Below are 16546 nucleotides of genomic sequence, written 5' to 3'. Positions count from 1 at the left end.
TGTCTGTTGTACCACGGTGGATTCTACCACCCAATATTCACATTACCTCTCGAGAATTTGTACAGGAAATAGTGTTGGAAAGAACATTGCGTATACCTGCTCTCAGTTATAAGGTACATAGAAATGAGGCATCGGGCATCATCAATAGCCCTAGACCTTAAACTTCCGGCAGTTCACTATCAGTATCGGATAGCTCTGCAGCAGGCAGACGTTTGGGAGTGGTTACCTGATTTAGGTGATACACCATTGCTCCCTTTGTCTCATTCAAACTACCCCGCAAGGCTTTGATACAAGAGAACATTATCCAACACATTACCCCAGCCATGATCCAGCTACCCAGCAGCAGTGTAAAGATGACCACGTTTACTGTTCCCAGCGCCCCAGAGGATCCACAACGACTGTGCTTGGGACCTACCAGCGTAGTTTTTAAGTTTGTGTCGTTGAGAACAAATTCAAGTAACTGTACACCCTCAAGGCTTACTGTCTCTTGGATTCTCTCATCCAAGTCAACACTGTGTCCTCTGAAAGCGTCCTCAATCTCGAGTTCCGTTTCATACAGTTCTGACTCCAGGTGATATAGTGCTAAATCGTTGAGATGCACTATAGCTCCTTCAGAAACTTGTAGAAAAACTGTTTGGTTGGGTAGCTGCACTTCGGTAGCTATGTCATGTCTGTCATAGGTTCTTGTAACAGTTAACTGTGGTGTGCTGACCAGCCATATCTTTCCCACCTGCTCAACCTGGGGTTCATTAACCTCACTTTTGCTCGTCACTGTGGCTTTACACTTTTCAGTGGCAGCCCCCTTTCTGATACCACACAACCTCTGAGTTGTGTCCCTAAGGAATGGCTTACTTGGGCATACCCAGTGGATATCCTTGGTTGACATACACAGTTCCAGGTTTGGAACAAGGTACAAATTTGGATCATCCTCCTGGTAAGCTACGAGCGATGGGGTGGTCAACTTCACATGCATGTCCCCCCTCCAGAAGCCAACGTTCGATATAGACTTGAGTCTATAGATATCCTTGCTACTCACGATGGGAAGGTTCAACAGGAAACCTATTTCCTTGGCTTCGGGGTTGACATGTATGGGAATGGCACTGCCTAGACTGTATGCAAGATGTACTTGCACTGGCTGCACCATCTCAGAAGTGGTGATCCTCAGTACTTCTTCTACCAAGGACAGTGGAACCAAGTAGGTTGGAATCTGTCCCATGGCTAGGCTAGTTACCATGGCACTAAGCTCCCTAAGCAAATCCTGCATCAGCATTCTGACCTGTTGCACGTAAGCATAATCCCACTGTAACACGTCGACAATCCTGCCCACGGTGTGGAGGGTGTTATTTAACACTGCTGCATGAAGGTTTACTGCTAATATTGTGCCCTGTAAGGTTTTCCCTAGGCTTTCCAGCCGCTGCTTCTGTTGATACAGTCTTTCACTACCCTCTGGCATTTCTGACACCTGCCTTCTTGGGGCAGTCAGGGTGAGAGTGCCGGTAACAAACAAACCTATCAAAAAGAGCAAATGCACAACAGTGGCGGCAGCAATCAGTCCTCCCAAAAGTTTTTAAGGGTGGCTGATCCCAGTCATCTCCTTCTGAGTGACTGTCGCCTTTCTAAGCTGGCGCAGCGTGTACATGGTGTCTTTCTCAGTATGCCATGTGGCATCCTGGGCACCAACATCCTGGAAATCTGGGGAGATCTGACGCAGCTGCTGATGCTGCTCCTCCATTTCCAGGGCATCTGCTTTTTTGATTTGTTCATGCCTGTGCTCTAGGAACGTTGCAGGGGGCGGTGCAGCGGTGGAGCATGCCTGACCCTCGGCTGAGTGGTCATCTGGAGCACCTGAGTGATCTGGGATTGTTACCCCATTCTCACTGTTCAGGTCCACCCTGCACCCCTCCTGATTGAGGAATCCCTCTATCGGCATGTTTACAATCGTTCACTGGGCGTGGGTGTAGGACACCTGCTCACTCCCCCCTTCCCTCGCTAGGGGTTCAGGGAGCTGCCCCAGCACTGGGATAGCTAGTTCACTGTCTTTGAACTCGCTATCACCCACCAGGCCCATGTCAGTGCAGGCGGGGATTCTGACACCCCTCTTTGCGATGTCCTGCGCTGGCAGGCGGGTGGCTTGAGCATCCAGCTCCAGTATGGCTGAACCACTGTTGGTGAGACTCAGACTGACAGACTGAGCTGGTGGCTGTAAGAAAACCGGCTCGGCTTTCATTCCCTGTCCCTTCTTGGGGACTGGATGTGTTGGAAACCCTGCCGTTGAGGCAGGAACAATCAGGTCGGTCTCTCTCACTACCTGGTAGTTGTGAGAAATAATGTTACCTGACTGCAGGTTCCCTGGATCACAGCAGAGGGAATCGGCATCCACAGCGGTAAGCTACAGCGCAGTAGTCCCAGTGTCCAGCTGGACCTCCTGTCTAACCTGTGAATGTTGCACCAGGGGCACCTGGCGGTGGCCCTGTGACAGCTGCTCAAGCAGATCCTCACTAATAGAGGACCTCTCAGGGCTAAGGGTGAGGGCTACATCACCAACCTGCTCTCTTGCCATCTGGATCCCTTCCACCCCTGCGGGGTGGTGGTCCTGACCCCTCTTGGGTGCCAGGGTGCACAGGGAAAGCTCCTTTTCATCACCAAGTGGGGAGATCCGCTCCTCTTTAGGGATGTGAATGGGGTTTGCTTTACCTGGTGGATCAGGCGGCTGCTCGGAGCACCGCTCCTGTGGCATGGAGGCTGTTGGGACCTTGGCCAGGGCACGACTTCCCTGTAGTTTTGGAAAGCAAGAAGAGACATTTATTTCTCGTCCAGAGGAACCAGGAGGAACCTCCAACTCAGCTATAGTGTTCAGTGGGCACTGTGTGATCACAGCATAACCACTGAACCCCCCTTTTTGCTGTGCGACAGGCTTAGGGTTTTTGACCTGAGCCCACAATTTTCCACGCTGGCAGTCCACCAGAGGCTCCAGCCTGTCAAGCAGGTCTTGGCCAATGAGTAGTGGCTCTGTTTTAAACCTAGAGTTATAAACAGGATGCACCACGTTCATTGCCCCGAACCTAAGTGCCACCCACACTCGGTGTGTGATCCTGGCATGATCCTGGGTATAGCTGGAAATATCTATCTTACATGGTTCTACCTTAAGTCTGATGCCTTTTCCTTTTGCTACTCGTTTGAGCTCGCTGAGTAGATCGGCTGACATCAAACTAATTTCAGCCCCAGTGTCAATCAGTGCTTCTCTATCTAAGACGTTTTCAAGAGAAACCTTGATATAAATACGCCTTGCTTTGCCTTTCTGGCTCAGATTCCCTAAGAATTGTTGGAAGCCTGTCTTTTCTTTGACTTCAGGGGCGGGGTCAGCGCCCAACTCAGAGTCACAGCCTTCTTCCAGGCAGGAACCCTCCCACCCAATCAGATAGACTGAGGGAGGGGTTTGGGACGGATCCCCGCCTCCTCCAGTGAGAAGGGGCGTGGTCCCCCTCAGCTTATTCACGCTTCCAGCATTCGGTGCGGAAGGTTTACCCTGTCCTGATCTCTCAAGCAGGGTGTAACGAACAGTTCTTTCCGGACCCTATGCGGACGACACAGTCCGACGGAGTGGGGAAACACTAGGGAAACGTCATGCAGGAATACGGGGCTGAAGACAGGGGGGCGTGTCCAAGGTGCGCTGGTGCACGGGGAAGGTGTGGCCGAGGCGAACAATCCGAGAGAGTAGTCCTTTGGGAATATCCAAAACACAAGGGTAAGTCCAAAACCAGAAGATCCATCAGAAGAAGGAATTAAAAGCCACGAAGGCCGGGTCGGAACCGGCGAACGGGGAACAGGAACAGGAACGGGAACGGGAACGGAGGTTAAAACCTTAACGGGACCAGGCGCTTCCAGGTCCCGGACTCGCACGATATGGAAATCAGATGCAGAGACCGGATGAGCATCAGCGCCTGGCTTTTAAGGTGGGCTGGGAATGGGAAACAGGTGCAGAGAATAAAGTCTTAAGTGAAAGGGCTGGAGCACCCTTAAGGAGGGGGGACTAATATCATGACACAGGGCTTGTTCAAGCCTGGCCAGGCGGGCTGCAGTCGACTCCCTTCGTCCAGCCTTATGATAGGCTCTGCCTGAGCCCTTGCCTTCCCCGTAGCGCTCACAGCGGCTCTGACGCTTAGTGCGGTCCTGCCTGCCTATTTTGCGCCGGGGCTTAGCGGGCTCAGGAACCTCAGCTCCCTCAAGCTGAGGCGAGTCGTCAACCCTGCTGGCTTTAGTGGTGAACACGGCCGTTTTAGCAGGTTTTCGCTCTGAGGAAGCAGAGACTTCAGCTCCCCAGGCTTTTTGAGTGTGTGCATCACAATCATTTTCCTGACTGAGGGATGCAGATTAGCAATGAATAAACCTTTGAAATTCACGTTCTCTTCGCAACCCTCTTCATTCCGCCCTGCAAAATAAGTGCGCCTAAGCCTCTCATAGTAGTCGCGAGGGGCTTCAGCTTTTTCGTGCTTAATATGGTGCGCAGCGGCCACGGCAGATATGGGATCGATAAAAGCCGAAAATTCTCCGATCATTGCCTGACACAGCTCCTCAAAGCTATTACAGACCTCCGGTCCTTGTCTAGACATCCACTCGTGGACCGCTCGGCTGGTAGTTTTCCTTACTAACATAGCCTTTTCCTGTTCGGACGCTTCGGGCATAAACTGCAAAGTATATCTCAGCTCATCGATGTAGGTTTCCACATTATTCCCTGACACTGACAGGTCGAACCTTTCTACATCTTTGGCTAACTGCCTCAGGGAGTGGAGGTTAATTTTTACGGTTTCTCCGCGGGCAGGAGGACGGCCGTGATCAGGAGCAGGGGGTCTATGCCTGAATTGAATCGCCCTTGCGTCCCGCGCAGGACTTGGCGATCTCCCCCATGCCGATCCGACCACAGACCCTGGCCGGGAGAAACCTCCTCCCGGCGCGCTGGGTGAGCGCTCCGGGCTGCTAGGTGGGCTGGCATGCAAGTGGGATCTAGCCTGTTTTGCTTCCAGTACGGCAGCATCTAACTCCTTTTGCCTTTCCTGGCTGAGCTCATTTAAACTCTCAATTTCTTTTTCTTTCAAGGTCGCTTCCAGGTCTCTCCTAGCTACCTCAGCCGCAGTTTCTCTAGCAGACAGGTCATCTAATTTACCTAAAACTTCCCTGAGTCTGTCTTCACTTTCCTCATTTTTCACTCTCTTTTCTCTGATTATATCCAACAACTCAACTCGCTCCGCCTTATATCTTTCTAGCTTTCCCTGAAGCTTTTGAAACTTTGTCAGCTCGGACAAAGACAGTTCCAGCTGTTTAGCTAGATTTAAGGCGAAACTCGATAGGACCTGAACTGCATTCACAGACCCTCCTGTGTTAAGCTGGTTCGCTACCTTAGTTACTAGATTTACTTGCAGCTTCTCAATATCATCAAAGTTCAAATTTTCGATACCGCTCCAGCAAATAGGATTGTCGTCGCTAGAAATAGTATTTATAAGCGACTCCACTTCAGACATTTTAGCAGCCATTGTCATTACGTCAGAAAAACTTTAAGAGTATTACTTTTTTTCCTTTTTACCAAAATACAGTACGGAATCTAAACACCCGAGCAGATGGACTTCCAATCAGCACACGTTACACTAAATGCTAGAAAACAGGGGGATTTCTTTAGGCAGTTATCAGCACACCCGGTATTCACGTATAGAAGCCGTGGTGCTGTGCTGAACTTGAACTCACAGCAACATCAGTTATTCTGTGCGATTGATTCTCATTTCATTCTAAACTCGCCCGCACAGGGACGCCATTAAATGTAGTGGTTTGATGGGTTTACTGAGACAATTATTAATTGTAACAGTAATCACGAGGTTGTTCGTTGTAGCTTTTAGAAAATCAATTGTCAGAACAACTAACAACGCACACACACGGGTTCAATACACGAGATACATTTATTAATATAAATTGTGCACCAAAGATATACTAGTCTGCCTGGATACGAGCGGCAGACCTTACTGTGAGGGTTATCAATATACAAGGTATATAATCTCGAAGAGATGCAAACACAAAGAGATACACAACAGAGAATATATGTCAATATATATCGTTCGGTTATCAAATTGCTAATCAGTGTTATTACCCACTGTTACTCTAAACTCGGAAGTAAATACATTACTCATGAATTAAATTGATAACAACTTGTGTTGAGGTACAATTGAATTCTCGGGACTCTCCCGGCACGAACACTAAACCAGCTGACAGGCTCTGTTGCAGCCTCTGTTGCAGCGGTTGTCCAATGGGCATTGTGTCGGCGTTCTCTGGCTACCGGCCAACCAGTCAAGGTGCAGCTCGGAGTAGGACGGGCGGAGAAATCTGACTGCGGCGCGCAGGGCAGTCGTTGCTCCGAGGGGATCTACCAGGAGTCCGGCTGGCTAGTAGAAAGTCTCTATGCACAGAGCGTGACCGCGAGTCCTCACAAGTCACTCTTTTGCCTGGGAAGAAGCTGGTTCGTTCCCGGTCCAGTGCTGCTTCTGAATAAGCTATTCAGGTTGTCGACGAGGGTCCAACTGTAGGCTGCCGTTGATCAAGCGGAGCATTCACGTTGGTAGAATTCTGAGTACGTACGGGATCTTCGGCCTCGCGCTTAGAACAAAGTCCAAGTCCTTTTGCAGACAACAGCAGTTGTCACGTGATTGTCTCTGAGGATGCGCGAAAATGGCCAAGGAGAGCCCCGATCTGAGCTTGCGCTCCCTTTTTGACCAAGACCCAGATGTGTGCTGACTGGTTGAGAGTTTGGCGGACATTGGAGACCCAAATGGTATTACCACGCCCTGCCAGTCCCTGATTGGTTGGTCAAGATGAGATATAAGTCACTTACTCTTGACACTTAGGAATGCAGTCCAGATGTCCATTCGGCACTCTCTAGACTGATAGGCACCAATGGATGACCATTGATCATGATAGCCAGGCTTAGCTAAGTGCATCCCCGTCTGGGAGCTTGTTCCTTATCAAAAGAAAACATCTTAAATCAGCCTGCATGAATACTTTCTCTGTGGCTGCACCACAGAGATGGAGGGTGAGATGGGGCCTCCTTTAGGACAGCATACCAACGTTTAATTCTGTCTTATTAACAAGCATTGCCGCTACAATAGCAATTCAAATACAACAGCCACACTGCTGAAACCATATGTTTTACACACCAGACAGGCCCCCTAACCTCATACAACCTTGCTGTGGCTGTGACCCCTTTCTTTTTTTTTATGATTTTCTGAAGGTAACACTACAGGTAATACATTGGGATAGGTGGGTCTTCTTCATGGCTCAATAGCAATTCAAATACAACAGCCACACTGCTAAAGCCATATGTTTTACACACCAGACAGGCCTCCTAACCTTATACAACCTTGCTGTGGATGCGGCCCCTTTATTTATTTTGTAATGATTTTTTCAATATGGCACCATTAGACAGCCGGTACATGGGGATAGGGGGGTGGTATTCACGAGTCAATAGCTCTTCAAGCACAACAGCCACAGTGCTGCAACCAGGTGTTTTACACACCAGACAGGCCCCCTAACCTTATACAATCTTGCTGTGGCTGTGTCCCTTTTCTTTATTTTTTTATGATGTTTTCAATACGGCACCATTAGACAGGCGGTACATGGTGATAGGAGGGTGCTATTCACGAGTCAATAGCTCTTCAAGCACAACAGCCACAGTGCTGCAACCAGGTGTTTTACACATCAGACAGCTCCCCTAACCTTATACAACCTTGCTTTGAGTTGTGGAACATTTCTTTATTTTTAATGATTTTTTTACTGTAATCAAGTGTTGTGCTCATTAATAATAATAATAATTGCTTACACTTATATAGTGCTTTTCTGGACACTCCACTCAAAGCGCTTTACAGGTAATGGGGACTCCCCTCCACCACCACCAATGTGCAGCATCCACCTGGATGATGCGACGGCAGCCATAGTGCGCCAGAACACTCACCACTATCAGTGAGGAGTAGAGAAGAGAAATGTAGCCAATTCAAAGAGGGGGATTATTAGGAGGCCATGATTGATAAGGGCCAATGGGGAAATTTGGCCAGGACGCTGGGGTTACACATCTCCTCTTTTCAAGAAACGCCACGGGATTTGTAATGACCACAGAGAGTCAGGACCTCAGTTTTACATCTCATTCGAAGGAAGGCGCCTGTTTACAGTATAGTGTCCCCGTCACTATACTGGGGCATTAGGACCCACATGGACCGCAGGGTGAGCTCCCCCTGCTGGCCCCACTAGCACCTCTTCCCCCAGGAACCTTAGTTTTTCCCAGGAGGTCTACTATCCAGGTACTGACCAGGCTCACACCTGCTTAGCTTCAGTGGGTTGCCAGTTGTGAGTTGCAGGGTGATATGGCTGCTGGCCATAATCAGCAGCCTTCAGTACTGAAGCAGGTGGGAGCCTGGTCAGTACCTGGATGGGAGACCTCCTGGGAAAAACTAAGGTTGCTGCTGGAAGAGGTGCTAGTGGGGCCAGCACCACCATTAGGCAGGCCTCCTGACCTTTCAAAGTCATGCTTTGTTGTGTGAAACTTTAATTATCTTTTTAGGATTTTTTGAACATGGCAACTTCCACCGAGATGGGTGGGGGGTGTTGGGGTGCTCTTCAATAGCTTTTTCATCTATACACACAAACGGATGTAAACAAGACACACAGAACCTGTCACGCATTGGCTGACTGCTGAGGATAGGGATCCAATGCGGTGCCCTTGGTAGGGTTGGCGCGAGACGCAGACGTAGTCGGAGTAAACAGGCAGGGGTCCGAGTCCGGGAAGGCGTATGTCGAAGAAAACTCTTCACTCAGGCTGGGAGATTGTCAACAGAGATCTTTAATACAATCAGCTGAAGGGGAGCATATCACAGAGAAAGGGTTTCCCCTAGCACTCAAGACATGTTCATTGGACTGAAGTTATACTTTCCTTTTTTATACAGTAAAAGTAGGCAATACTTTAACATATCAAAGGAACATACAGGGAAAGGGGCAGTGTCAGAAGTCAAACAAACAGGACAGGGGGGTGCCATTTGGCATCCTACAATCTGTTTCAATTTTGTCTGGTTGAATGGGTGTGAGGAATCACAGGCTTTAGTTTGCACCTAAGACAGTGGTCTTAGGTGCGAACAGATAACCTTTCCCACGCATAGTCACTGTCCTGACCTTTTGACTCAGTCTTCCACATGTAGCACAGGCGTAGGCACAGAATCGGCAGGCGAAATTGTAGTTGAGGGACTGGCAGGGGTCGGAGTCCGGGAAGGCGTAGAAGTTGCGTCGGTGTGGATTCAGAAGGCAGAGGCGTAAACGAAGAGACAGGCTGGGGTCAGGATCCGAGAAAGCGTAAAACAGGCGAAGGTACAAAATCGAGTGGCTAAAGCGGTAGTCGGAAAAGCGGGGTCGAGGTCCAGGGGAGAAGTCGTAGTAAGGCAAAGGTGTAGTTAGTACGTAAGCTCCGGGAGAGAATCTCAATCGTGAGCAATGACCGGGGGGCAGATGAGGGTTTAAGCAGAGGACTGATTGACACGTGCACGTTTGGTACGGGGAGAGCTCGTAGGAATGCGGGAGCGCTTGACTGCGTGAGGGAGATTCGTGGAAAAAACCAACCTGAACTCACAGAAAAACAAGAATGCCCCCGAGACACCTGCACCCCCCCCGGACCACTCTGGTATCAACACCCCCAAACCCATCCATACCAGCTAACAAGACTCAGAATCGGTGCAACCCTCCAACCTGGACCAAGAGCAGGATGGGACAAGAACCTGCACCACACTACGCACCCCTTATCCAGACCAGCAGGACAGCCAGACCACAGACAGCACCATCATGTAACCCCCCTGTTCATTCCAACAGAAAAGGCGAACTGACCCCCACCAGCATGGCGACGCTGCAGCTCTGGTCACACCAGTAGGCCCAATGGGCTCAGAGCTGGGGGACATACAGATGCAGCCATTCAAAATGCGTGGGCGATACCGGTACGCTGTACGCAGTCTACCGCAAGTTACCGGTAAATACCGCGAGTTACCGGTAAATACCGCTAGTTACCGTACATTCTCCTATAATATGACAAGCAAAATAATAGTATCCGGAATTTCGGCAAGGTGGAGCTAATAAAGCTCAACCTCTCATGTTTGAGCTGTGGCCATCAAAGTCTTTAACGAAGATATTACTAATAGTATTAATAATGAATGACCTTGGACAAGCTGTAAGTGTAAACTCAAAGTATTGCCCTGGTCAACATTCTTTTTTTCATTGACCGTCTTTGTAAAAGTAACACCACAGCATTTCGCAATGACGCATTTGTTTCCAATCATGCAAAGTACAGTAATTTTTGAGAATCGATTCACCATGCCTTTCACATGCTCATAAAAGAGATTGATTTAAGAACGTAAACATATTACTGTATGAAAACTGTACTGTATACAGTATGTATATGTATATTTAATGTCTTAACTGTGCCCGTTTAAGTATTGAATATTCATATCTAATTTTACCACTGAAGGGAAATCTTAGTAGCTGAGCATAAAAAGAATAGGAGAATACTGCAACGCGTGTGAAGGCCATAAACGATATTAATTTTGGAACATAAACATACAGTATATGGCTGGTCTCGGTACTTTAAAGAAAACATACACGAAACATGGTTTCATTATGACCAGAATCGGTCTTGAGATATTTTTAACTTGATTTACAGTATTTGAGAGGTATGTCTTAACACCGATACTACAGTACGTAAATACTGCTCACGTATATGTTTCTAGGTTTATATTATGCATTTCATACGGTCAAATTTCTTTTGAGCAACTAATAAGAAGCGCGAAACGGTATGCCCAGGGCATTTTAGTTTCGTTTTACTGGGACTCTGCTTTAACAATGTCGCCGTGGATTGATTAGAGATATCAAGTACATACAAGTCATTTTTTAAATGTTGTAGTTCGTCTTGTAAAAATGTTACGAGTACATCATCTATCAATAATTACACTGGTTCTGTTTCCATATTGCGGATTTTGGTTACATAATATTATTTTCTAAATTTCATGTTGTGAATATATGATTTGGGCAAACAGAGCCGCAAAGAAGTACATTATGGGTTGTTGTTTTTTTTTTTCAGTTTTATCTAGAACAAGCGATGCTTAAACCTTTGTCTGATTCTTGTGAAACTATCCACACGATAGTTACAGTACCTAGGAGTTGACTTCAGTGATGTCACTGATGGGATGTTTCTAAAAATCCATCCTCTGTAAAACGTCTTCTCTAGTTGTCCTGCATATGTATTCGCTAATGAAGCTGTGTGTTCTGAGCCTGGATCTCTACATTTCTGTATGAACCAGCTTAGAGGGCTAAAGACAGCTTATGTTTAAATTGAGTGTAAGGCAATTTATGCTTCTAAAGTCATGGTCAGCATTTATTATTGTACTGTGCTGTAAACTTGTTCTGTGCCTAGTCACATTATTTTATAGCGTTTTTATAGCGTTGTCAAATCCGGTGGCGCTGTGTGTTAGTTTCCTGACTCCCATGTCACATGGTCTGTGATTGAAACCTGTGAAACCGGTTTAATTCATCACAGCCAGCACTCCGGCAGAGAGGGGTTGTACTTGTAAAGTAGAAGCAGGCGAGATTTCCAGTGAAAGACACCTCCCCCTCCCCCCCCACCCTCATACGATTCAAATTGTATTACAGCATTGTAATTACACATTGTAATTGTATTACACATTGTACACATGCTTAAAAGAGAAGAGAGAAAACATAAGCCTTCTTCAGGTGTGAGGGTCTTCTGCTCAGAATGAAACACTAAAATGTAATGTAGGCTCTGAAAGGGTTCAATTATGATTTGGGCTTGATTAAGGTCGCTGCCTTTCATCTAAAACCTTACTTGAATCCTTCTAAACTAAAAATCAGTGTTAGTGAGTTCTAAATAAAGAGGTATCCAGGTAACAGTGAAACGGGCGGACAGTCTGGGGAGATCGCCCGTTTTCCATGTAAATAGTTCCCTGGTTCCGCACCCCTTGGTGTTTCTCTCGCTCTCTCTCGGGTAACCTGATCATTAGCTCGAAAGATTTGAGTGCTTTGTGTATATTCTAATAGTAGTGGGGGCAGGTGTGTGGGAACAGGTTTGGTTGAAATTGCATTGGAGTTCTATGTTCTTCACACCTGAAACATTTTCTCTGAAAGCATTTTCTTCGCAGTTTAACCGATCTTGTTACAGCATGTTACAGTTTACTATTATTAACCATATTCATTTTAAGTGCTTAATGCCATTTTTTGACCAGGCACGAATATTCTTAAGTCCATATCTTCGCAAGGGAATCAGTGCGAATTGCAATACTAATTAAATTAAAACTACTAACTACTAACTAATACTAGCTAATTAAAACAAACCAGAAATGTGTTGTTCTGTCTAATGACATTACAAGTGGAAAGATTACAGATTTTAATCGTCTTTAATTTTGTTACGTTATACATTTTAGAAACGTTTCATCCATACAAACACCACAAAACTATTTTCGATTGTATTTCTGAATAGTATGTTACACTTAGTTCACTGTTTTAAATACATCTAATTAAGAAAGTTAGGTGTTAGCATAAACTATTAGCAATCAATAATATTAAATTTAGCACTGTAATAAGCTGTTGCACTTTCCCCCGCATCTTGTAAAAATATATTTTCATTGTTCAAATATACATTAAGTCTGACTATCATATAATAAGTTAAATACAAAACTAAAGAAAAAATAGGGTTAAATATAATTCAAAATATTTTGCTAACAATGTTAAAATAAAATGTATTAACTAAGGAGTAGGATGGCACAGTTGTTAGTATGTTTTTTGTTTTGTTTCTTTTTCATAAATACAACAGTAGTACCTGATGTCTCAGTGGCTTTCAAAATTAAATTATGCATGCAAACCTGTGAACTAGAAAGATAACTAAGATATCCATCCATTTATAATGGTGGCGAAGTGGTTAGCATTGCTATCTTGCAGCACTGGGGTCCTAGGTTCAATTCCTGCCATCCTGTGTGTGTGGGGTTTACATGTTCTCTCCGGGTTACATGGTTTTTCTCCATATGTGTGATATGACTCCCTCTCGCACTCCAAAACATACTGGTAAGTTAATTGGTTTATGGGAAAACTGGCCCTGGTGTGTGTGTGTTTGTGTCTGTCTGTCCTGTGATGGACTGGCGCTATGTCCAGGGTGTATTCTGCCTTGTGTCCGTTGCTTACTGGGATAGGCTCCAAATCCTCTGTACTGGATAAAGAGATTAGAAATGGATGGAAGTAAAGGCACTGTGTGGATGGAACTATACACAGTGTTAGAAACCCACTATGAAATGGCAGCATCTCACTGGGAATAAAATATCTTATAGTGCTGGCTTAAGGAAACAGCCTTTCCACCTCTCTTGCACATCAGTATCCATACCTAGTTATTTAAACAAATTGCCTCTGATTATAAACATCTTAATATGCTGGCTCTGTGGATCCGCATCAGCTATGTTTGCCCATTCCTTCAATTCATGTGCATCCAACACACAGTTCAATGCCAGCAACTACACATCATCTAAAATACAATCCTTATTTCAGTATCTATGTAAACATATAGTCTGTTAACTTCATCATCTTCATCAAAAGTATGCCTAACCCCATTAGGAAGTGTTCTTGTTATAAGTGTATTCCTCAGCTTTCCCCAAATTATCTTCTTCTTGCCAACATCTCTAGTCTTTTATCCTGCAATAACTCAGCCAACACTTAAATCTCCAAAAGCTGCTTGTGTTAATTTATTTAAATCACAAATATCATGTGTAAATACTGGCCATGTAATACTCTGCATTGTGGAATAATAGTTTATTTTAAAGGGAACTAGAGAAACTAAGAACTAGAGAAATCAAGAAAGGCTTTTTTTCTAGAATTAATAAATGCACATCCTGTTCACTGGGGAAATTAAATCCACACTGAGCAATCTTCAATATGTTCAGAATATGACAGCAAGAATCCTATCAGGGATGCATTATACCTGTTTTCAAGTCCTTGCACTGGTTACCTATCAGATTTCGAGTCAACTTCAAAATCCTTATCCTCCTTATATACTGTCCTACAATTGTTATTATTGATCACCGAATTATTGTACTTGACATGACTTCATTCAGCCTTTCCTGAACGTCTATGACAGGCAGAGAGAGTGCTGTTTCTGGTGCGATCTTTTGCAGCTGACATTTCACTATTTTAAACGAACAAGAAATTAGATTGCTCATAAATCAGTTATTCTATATAAACACAGCGTAATTGCCGTCCGAAAATCCTCTTTTTCTTTTCTCGTTTTAGAGACCTTGATCGAAACTGATTTTAGATGTCAGAAAGGATTTATTTTCTCTGTATTTCCTACATTGCTTTGTCGAGATTTTAACTTTATATCTAACTTTATATCTAGGCTCAAATTTCAACTATAAATCGTACAGTAATTAATAGCAGTAAATACTGATGTTTTGCGCCCTCTTACCACAAAAATATATGTTTTGTAGTTGGGATTAACTTTATTTCGTACGCGTAGCTACTCCGATTCGGACACCGAACAGTTAAAGATGGCGGCAAATCAGACACCCAGAGAAGGGGGGGGGGGGCGTCTTCTCGCCTCCATAACTAAAATGCCAAATAGGAGTGTCTTAAGCGACATACACAGTCGTGTAACTGACAGTTTGAGGTAGCCTATCGTGTAAATTTCGCTTTGTTGCTGATAGGTTAAGCTTTCGAAACTCTGCCCCAAAGTCATGTGACTAATTTTTCGCCCTGTTTCGTTGGTTAAACGCAATGATCACAAGCACCACCATGGTAACTGGGATGTGTAGTTTTTAATTCCGTTTGAATTATAACTGTACGTACTGTCTTCATATTTGGCCAGGGCTTAAAAGAGAAGGCGCGCCAAAAAAATTTGGTGCCGTCGTCTCCGCTTTAAAGGTACCCCCGTGCTGGAAGAATTTGACCTTGGAATGTTTGCCCAGCGTAGTTATAGTGGACATAAAAACAAGAGTTCGCTGGCATTATATCCTAGAAGACACAGACCGGCGCCAGACCGGTAAATGCTTGATGAACTAGGGATTGGACAGTTTCCAAGTGCTTGTACAATCGATGGAAATGTTCAAATAAATGTGCAAAAGAAATATACAAAATAATCATTTATTTCTTTATCATATTGGCTAGCTAATGTCCTCTCTTTGCTAGTTAGTGGCTGTGTTTCTGCGTTGGGTAGCAACGGTTGACTGTTCTCAGGCGGAAGATGTAAACAGCTTAATTTTCGTGTTAAATAATTTTTAAAAATTAAAATTCATTCTATACAGCAATCACATGTTTGGGTACCGTTTCATAAAACTTTCATGCTTAAAATGTTTAGGGAGAAATGGAAGACTGGTGTGTATTTTTTCTTTAAACTATCAAGACCAGCCATACACAGTACAGTTTATGTACATACAGTAATGTTTATGTTCCTAAATTAATATCGTTTATGACCTTCAGATGCGTTATGCTCCTCTTCTTTTTATGCTTAGCTACTAAAATTTCCCTTTAGTGGTAAAATTCCATATAAATATTCAAAACTAAGCGTATTGAAACGTGCACAGTAAAGACATTAAATGATTAAATCTTTTCACTACCAACCAATGCACCACGAGTGCCCCTGTCGGTCATTTTGGCCAGCCAATCACTTACCGCGGTGCCCTACGGTGCCCTGCGGGTTGGTTACTGAACCGCGGGTTTTTAACGCTCATTTTGAATGGCTGCATCTGTATTTCACTTCAGCCTTTCACTCTTGCTTCCTTCCAATGAGGACGGACCTGCGGGAGAAAGGGCGCTATAGAGGATCGCTGTGGAGAGCTGCTGCTGTGCTTTGACATCTGAGCTCTGTGGAAAATGATCTCAATACAATTCTGAAAAACGCGACTCCCCGAACGCCACCCGAACAAGTCTCCACAGACGAAGCGCTGTGTCTCTTTTCAGCTGGCGATAAATCTTTCCTCGATCCTTTGCGGACTTGTAAAATTGTTCATGATCAGAATAAAAAACGCTCCCGCTAATACACAAGCACCAGTATCTCGCCAAAGCTGACAAATAAACAGACGGACAAGCCGCACTGCACGTGTGAACAGGGGAATGAGCGAGCGAACGGGGATAGGGCGCCTCCTGTGCTTAAAAGCTTACAGCACCTGGTATTCCCAGGAGATCTCCCATCCAAGTACTAACCAGGCCCATCCCTGTTTAGCTTCCGAGATCAGACGAGATCAGGCGTGCTCAAGGGGATGTGGCCATAAGCGAGAGCAAGGCTCGCTGGCACCCTTCTTATAGAGAGGACAGCTCTGTCACCTCTTTTACGACGCATCTTTTTTTCCCTTGCGTTTTTTTCTTCTTACCACGTTCTCTCTCTTCACTGCCTTCGTTCCGCTCTATTTCACTTCAGCCTTTCACTCTTGCTTCCTTCCAATGAGGACGGAGCTGCGGGAGAAAGGGCGCTATAGAGGATCGCTGTGGAGAGCTG

General features: G+C 45.3%; 1 pseudogene; it reads right to left on the bottom strand.

Annotated features, from left to right (window-relative positions):
- Positions 1-16205: 16205 nt before the first annotated feature.
- On the bottom strand, positions 16206-16324 carry LOC148662778 (5S ribosomal RNA; annotated as a pseudogene).
- Between the last annotated feature and the right edge of the window lie 222 nt (positions 16325-16546).

This window comes from Lepisosteus platostomus, chromosome 5 (genome assembly GCF_059453375.1).
Source record: "Lepisosteus platostomus isolate fLepPlt1 chromosome 5, fLepPlt1.hap1, whole genome shotgun sequence".
Classification (NCBI taxonomy): domain Eukaryota; kingdom Metazoa; phylum Chordata; class Actinopteri; order Semionotiformes; family Lepisosteidae; genus Lepisosteus; species Lepisosteus platostomus.
The sequence above is the reverse complement of the archived record's forward strand: the minus strand, read 5'-3'. Positions and strand labels throughout refer to the sequence as shown.